The following is a 7,500-nucleotide window of genomic DNA, read 5'->3' as shown; positions in this document are numbered from 1 at the left end:
AGTCCATTGTACGTCCTCAGTATGCTCTCTGATCAAATTATTTAGAACAAGGTCAGTAATTCCATTTTCTCTGCGTGAGGTTAGTAAACAGAATATCATATCAACCCTTCTCCTTCTGCGTTGGATGTCACTGCTCCCCTCTGCTTGTCATCAGTCTGCAGTTTTATCTTAAAAGAAGAATTTCAATCTTTTCTGATGTGCAACAAAAAGACATACATTTCACAGTGACTCACAGTACAGCATACAGAACAGAGTGACGGCCCCAGCTGTCATTGTTATAACAGTATTAGAAGATTCATGTAAAAAATGATGCTTTTGTTGTCTCTAATTCACTTTCATGATGGGAGAACCGTCTCTGTGGTGCACAGGGAGCGTGAGGCTCCAGTTGAAGGAGGAAGTGCTGAGTGGTTTGTTGGGACTAATAATAGTTGCTATCTAGACAGCGGTGTCAAGTACATGTGATGACTGCTTCCCCCTCTCTTCACCGGCTTCAGCCAGAGCCACAGACAGACGAGGGGTTGGCCAAAGCTGCAGCAGAGCCTTTTGTACAAAGAGTTTCTCCATGAAGGATTGGGGGTTAAGTTACTCAGGCTAACTCTAGATGGAAAACGTCGGCCATGTTTACATTTATGTCCACTGCGGTCGCCAAAATCGAGTGCAACTGAGGGACGTCACAGTCGTTGGTTTGACTGTAAGGAAAACGCAGTGCGGCCCCCTGACTGCATACGACAAGTCGCAACATTTCATGCAAGACCCTGCTTGTCGCCTAGTGTCCCTGCTGCTTGTGGGTTAAACCAAAAGGGTCAAGAGTCAGAAACTACATGACGCATTGCTCGCACCACATGCTCTCAGAATGAGATTTCAGTGCACTGCTTGCGTGCATGTATGAAAAGGTATTTTATATTACCAAAAAGCCGCCATGTTGTTTCCAGTTTGAATGCTGGGGAAAATAACCTTTCCTGTCAATCATGGGAGAATCCAAATCCAATCAAATGTTGGATCGCGCAGCTCGCATCGCACTCATTTGAATATTGTTCACTGAAGTTAACAGTGAGAGTTAAGTTTTGTCCCGTCCTTTTCTCGCATCTTGTGCCTAAACCTGCAATTCTGCAGAGGTGCACTTGTTACCTGTTTCTGCTGCCGTATTTATTTGTTGGCAGTTTGCCTTCATTAGAGAGGACAGGGCTGCAGTGGTTAGTGCTGTTGCCTCACAGGGAGGAGGTTCCTGGTTTGAATCCCCGTTTGGTTCGTTGGGTTAATTAGTGACTCTACATTTTACATATTATTGTTTTTTTTTGATAATTTATTCACTTGTTTCTGTTTCTTTTACTGCTCTTACCTTCTTATTGCTGTTATCTTTTTTATTTGCTTTTAGCTCTTTTAGTTTCTTACATCTTTTTAAATCTTTGGTCCTCTTGGTATCAGCTCGTGTTGTTGGGTTCTTGTGTTGCCTGGGTTCTTATGATGGTTCTTGTGTTTCCTGGGTTCTTATGATGGTTCTTGTGATGGTTCTTATGATGGTTCTTGTGTTGCCTGGGTTCTTATGATGGTTCTTGTGTTGCCTGGGTTCTTATGATGGTTCTTGTGTTTCCTGGGTTCTTATGATGGTTCTTGTGATGGTTCTTATGATGGTTCTTGTGTTTCCTGGGTTCTTATGATGGTTCTTATGATGGTTCTTATGATGGTTCTTGTGATGTTTCTTGTGATGGTTCTTGTGATGGTTCTTGTGATGGTTCTTGTGATGGTTCTTGTGATGGTTCTTATGATGGTTCTTATGATGGTTCTTATGATGGTTCTTATGATGGTTCTTGTGATGGTTCTTGTGATGGTTCTTGTGATGGTTCTTATGATGGTTCTTATGATGGTTCTTGTGATGGTTCTTGTGATGGTTCTTATGATGGTTCTTGTGATGGTTCTTGTGATGGTTCTTGTGATGGTTCTTATGATGGTTCTTATGATGGTTCTTGTGATGGTTCTTGTGATGGTTCTTATGATGGTTCTTGTGATGGTTCTTGTGATGGTCGGGTTATATATGTCTGTTGGGTATCGTGCACTTTGGATTCTTTTCTGTTGAATTGTATTTAATTATTTTTAGTATTTTACATTTGTTATGTTCTTGCTGTTGTTTCTGTTCTTCTGTGTTTGGTTTAGTTTGTTCTTGTTTTTGCTGTTTGTCAAAGCACTTTGTAAACCTGTGTTTTTAAAAGGTGCTATATAAATAAAGTTATTATTATTATTATTATTACATTGTCCGTAGGTGTGAATGTGAGTGTGGCTGGTTGTCTGTCTCTATATGCCAGCCCTGTGATTGGCTGCTGAACAGTCCAGCCCCCCGAGACCCCGAACGGGAAAAGCAGTATAGATAACGGATGGATGGACGGTGATGGATTAGGAAACCAGGGGGAGAGAGAGTGGGGAATTGAACCCAGGCCGCCCGCTTGGAGGACTAAAGCCTACTTGGCTACAGACTACAACAATATGGATGGATAACGATAAATTACCATGAACTGCAATATGATGTCAAGAAGTCACTCTTTGTTTACATGAAATCACAAGCGCTATGACCTTTTGACCCACAGATCCCGCCTCTTCTCTCCAGTTGAGTTCATAATGAATCTGAAGACCAAAAAAACATTTTCCTGAAACCGGTTTGTTCGTCCCTCTAATTAGGTTTACTTCTGTGTAATATTTAGAGCTCACAAATGATACTTAATGTATTCCCCTGCTGCTGCTGCCTTGCTTTGTTTTTTTCTGCATAATGAAAAACAAAAGCCAAACAGCTGATGTGTAGACCCTGATCCCCTCAGATGGGGGTCTGCCTCACTCATGGAGGATCAGATGGAGCTGATACACAGAGCTGAGCTGACTTGGAAATGACTCCAATAAACCGGGCTCGTCTGCTCTGTAGTGGGATGGGGAAATGGTATGTTTAGGTAAAACAGATGGATGAATGAACCCTCTGTGTGTGTGTGTGTGTGTGTGTGTGTGTGTGTGTGTGTGTGTGTGTGTGTGTGTGTGTGTGTGTGTGTGTGTGTGTGTGTGTGTGTGTGTGTGTGTGTGTGTGTGTGTGTGTGTGTGTGTGTGTGTGTGTGTGTGTGTGTGTGTGTGTGTGTGTGTGTGTGTGTGTGTGTGTGTGTGTGTGTGTGTGTGTGTGTGTCCTTTGTCCTCTATTAGCAGCAACAGACACAATTTGTCCCGATGTGGAACCACGAGAGCAGGCGGGGGAGACTGACTGACCGCCTCGCTCAGACACACACTCTGTAGAGAGCTGTCCTGTGCATCTGGGGGTCTGATCGTGTGTGTGTGTGTCTGTTGAAGGAGGGACGGCTTAATTGTGGAGGCCCCCCCTCTATCAGGCCTCCGTGATCTCTGCTGTCTCAAAGAGCTCCTTATTCTGTCATTATAAAAAACCTAAATTGACAGGAATTGGTCGGACTCTGGTGTGTGTGTGTGTGTCGTACCCTCCCCTTGACCCTGGCCTATCATAAACTGTGTGTGTGTGTGTGTGTGTGTGTGTGTGTGTGTGTGTGTGTGTGTGTGTGTGTGTGTGTGTGTGTGTGTGTGTGTGTGTGTGTGTGTGTGTGTGTGTGTGTGTGTGTGTGTGTGTGTGTGTGTGTGTGTGTGTGTGTGTGTGTGTGTGTGTGTGTGTGTGTGTGTGTGTGTGTGTGTGTCATCTGTGCTGGAGGTTATGTGAGGGACACATGTTGGGTGAAGCAGCGGGCACACAGCCTGAAAACAAAAAGAGACACAAAAAAATCGACCCTGTGATGTCACTAAGAAACTCAGACCTGCACCTTTTAACAGCAATGCATGATGGGTAATGTGACCTCTTGCAACTACCATCTGACCCGTGTTTTGGGTCTTTCAACCCAGGCTTTTCAGAAAATACAGAAGTTGCACTGCGTTTCCAACATCAAACTTCTCCAACATTCAGAAGTTTGCATGGAGTCGTTTTATTGTGCTTTGTTAATAAGAGATTTATCACGTTCAGATCCGACATGTTTGCATGATGCTATTTTTAGCATCAACACACCTGCCCGTCAGGCGTACAGAGAATCTACATGCTAGGGATTTTCTAAATAAATACTCGTCCTGTTGATAAAAAAGTTAGCAGAGAGAATCACTCCCATGATTCCCCCGCCAGCCTCAACGTCATCTTTTGTTATTGTTTTGATTGAGCGCCCCCTGGTGGTGGACTTTACATACTGTGCCTTTAAGTTGAATATTTTAGTCCACTCTTTTCTGAATAACTTATTTTGCCTGCTTGATTTACTTGCTCATTTGGCCCGTCAGCAATTCATGACTACATGTGGAAGATGACCAGGAGAAAAACAAGAGATATCCACTCCTTTTTTTTTTTTTATTAAACAATGATTGATGCACTTTCTTTGCATCATGTTGAAAGACAAAATATGATAATTTATGGCTTAAAGGAAAAAAATCTGAACGGCAATGATGTCATTAATCTATATCTGTAAAACAGTTCAACAGTTGTTTCTTCATTATAAATGAAACTGGTAAACTTGACTTTTTATTTACATTAAGGATACATCAGCTTAGAGAAACACACACACACACACAGACACACACACACACACACACACACACACACACACACACACACACACCTAGTTGTTGTCTTTGTTTGGTGGATCAGTGCAAGTGTCAGATGTCTTGGAGCACAATGAATGTTTGAGAGTGCGTGATGCTGCTCAAAAACAGACGGGGCAACAGAGTGTGTGTCTGACTGTGTGTGTGTCTGACGGTGTGTGTGTGTGTGTGAGTGTGTGTGTGTGTGTGTGTGTGTGTCTGACTGTGTGTGTGTGTCTGACGGTGTGTGTGTGTGTGTGTGTCTGTGTGTATGTGTGTTTGTTGACAGCCCAGCCTCTTGCTGAGCAGCTGTGTGTTGTTGACTGGTGCTGTAATTATGTTACAGAGTATCCAGAGAGTGCAGAGTGTGTGTTTGGAGGGGCGAAGGCTGTGTGTACGGGAGTTGTTAGATGAGGAAGAGATGAAGCTGCAGACTCCATCTTTCTTTGAGGCGTCGGTGTTTAGTGTTGCAGGTGTGATGTGTGTGTTGTTAATGACGTCCCTGCAGAATGTATCAGGTGTTTTGAAATGTTTGGTTTTGCTACTTTTTTCTAAAGCTGCAGAGCAAGTTGTGATGTTTTAAAGCTTTTGTTTTCTGTGTAACACATTACACGTCCACTGTAAAGCTGTTTTCAAAAATGCAGCAACTCCAAAGGCTGCAGTGATTGGCCTAAATTGCAAGGTTGAAAAAGTGTGCAGAGATTGGTTGAATATGCATGATCGCAAAATTGCAACATCCCTGAAGAGAGACTGAGAGACAGGTCGCAAAAAAAACATTAAAGTCAAGTAAAGTCACATTTATTTATAAAGCAGATTTAAAGTGACCAAAGTGCTGTGCAATGCATTTAAAGAAAAAAATGTACAGGAGATCACAACATCCACAAAAATATGAAATAAATTAGAATAAATAAAATAAATAATTAAAGCAACAACTGGAACCTGAACCTGGATCTCTTCAGGACCAGAGGACTCAAATGCTAACATATAAAAATACGTCTTGAGCCGGTTTAGCTTTAGTTTTTGTATCCTGAAATTATCTAGATTTTATAAAGGACTCCCAAGTGGCCGCCGTGCTCGACACCAACTGTCGGCCATTTACAGCTCGTGGTCTCTCACTTTGTCATCCCTGTTTTTATCTCTATGCGCTCTCCCGTCCTCTTTCCATAAAGGTGGTAAAAGCCCCTAGAATAAAGGAAAACTACAAAGTGTGGTGGAGACATTGAAGCTCCTGAGAGGTGGACAAAGAGGTACCTCTTATCTCTGCTGTGTTAGTCTCATGTTATTGATTTAAAAATGTGTGTCATCTCCTTGAGTTCTGTGATTTTTCACTCTTAAATGTATAAATCAAGTATATCCTCTGAAAGTAACTCTGTGAGTCATGACTGTCTACAATGGGTGTAACACCCGAGTCCCACTGTCTGTGATGTTTTCAGAGTTTTCAGAGTCCTATCTTCACTTTGTTTACATCGCCGGGACGGCCGGCTGACTCCTCCCCTCGTGTATAAAAGTTGTTTAATTGAGGGACTAGAGAAAAGAAGAATAACATACTGTACTCACTGCTTAACTGTGTTTCTAGATCACGCTCATTTCAGGTAAATTTACATGCAGTGTGAAGATACGAGCAGAATAAAGACTGCTAGCATTAGCATGCTAACGCAACAATGCAGCAAGTTGTTTTGGTTTCATGCTGGTGCTCAAGGGCGACATCTGCTGGATCAAAAAATCACATATAAAGCCTTTAAAGTGACACCCTATATCCATCATACTTGCTTTGTTTCAAGAGGAGTTTCTGTTCAAAGTGAGAGAACATCACTGCAGGTTAACTCATAGATAATCCTTGTTTTTAATATAGCTGTTTAAAAAAAACCCACACAGGGGAAAAGCTGGCGTGTGGTGATGAGTGGGGGCTCGTTGTCGCCACCTCCAGCCTCCCATCCCACGGTGACATTAAAGACCTGCACACACTCACACCTCTCTCTCTCTCTCTCAAACTTCAGCGAACAACAAGAAGTATTCAGAGGCGAAAAGTTAAATCTTTAATTACTTTGATGAGATCAAAACAGAACGTGCTTCCAGCGCAGTCAGTGCTCCGAGTCTTAATTGGTGAAGCTGCAATTAGACGGTTGCCGTGGCGTCAAAGACTGAACAGTAAATACAGCTCGGTTTCAGCTCGGTGAGCGATCAAATCTGAGCTACGTCGCTCAATTGTGTAGCCTCTACTAATTAGAAGCTAACAAACTTTGACATTTCTATAAAAGCAGACAGCATGTGTCTCCGTTCTGTTTTTAGAAGAAGAAAAACAAACGAGGCTGCTGAAGTTGAGCACATTTTATTTATTTTATTAACTCCACATGTTTTGGTTTTATATTTGAATTGACTCTTTGTTGCTTATGTGAACTGATTATTTGTGCAAAGACACATTGAGATGTTCAACATTTTTGAGGATTTTTTATGAAGTTGTCAAAATGTTCGATATTTTTTTCAATACCATATGGTTTTTTTGCACTGCTTGTTGACTGATTCTGTAATTATTGATCCTAGTTTGAGCACGTTTCTGCTCGTGGAGCTTATTAGAAACATGCAGAGGCTTTTTAGGTCGGGTACAATCACTTCTATCTGAACCACTTCTCTTGCCCGCTTCCATCTCTGCAACACCTGTTGACCTGATAACTGCTCTCATATCTGACAAACCGAGGGGCGTCCAAAACGGCCGTGTGGAGGCGGCCTTAAAACTGCCTACCTTCTCTGGTCCAAACAAATCCAGAGCATTCAGGAGCAGAATCTAAAGTTAGAAGGAGGACATACTGACTGCTGCATTGTTGTCAGAGAAGCCAGCACTTCAACATGTTTCCTTAATGATCAGATAGTAAGATACCTTTATCATCTCACTCTCTACACAGCTCACTGATT

At 42.3% G+C, this 7,500-nt stretch overlaps 1 protein-coding gene and 1 long non-coding RNA gene across 3 annotated transcripts in view; both read left to right on the top strand.

Moving 5' to 3' along the window:
* The window catches only part of LOC132990203 (uncharacterized), a 3,007-nt gene extending 760 nt beyond the window's left edge, over positions 1 to 2,247 (top strand). Inside the window, exon 2 of the long non-coding RNA XR_009675974.1 lies at positions 1 to 2,247. This exon is cut by the window's left edge and continues 238 nt beyond it. This is a non-coding gene — a long non-coding RNA (uncharacterized LOC132990203).
* The window catches only part of LOC132990182 (nucleolar protein 4-like), a 149,306-nt gene that overhangs the window by 10,857 nt on the left and 130,949 nt on the right, over positions 1 to 7,500 (top strand). The window lies entirely within an intron of this gene.

This window comes from Labrus mixtus, chromosome 15 (genome assembly GCF_963584025.1).
Source record: "Labrus mixtus chromosome 15, fLabMix1.1, whole genome shotgun sequence".
NCBI lineage: Eukaryota > Metazoa > Chordata > Actinopteri > Labriformes > Labridae > Labrus > Labrus mixtus.
This window is presented reverse-complemented; position numbering and strand designations above follow the sequence as displayed.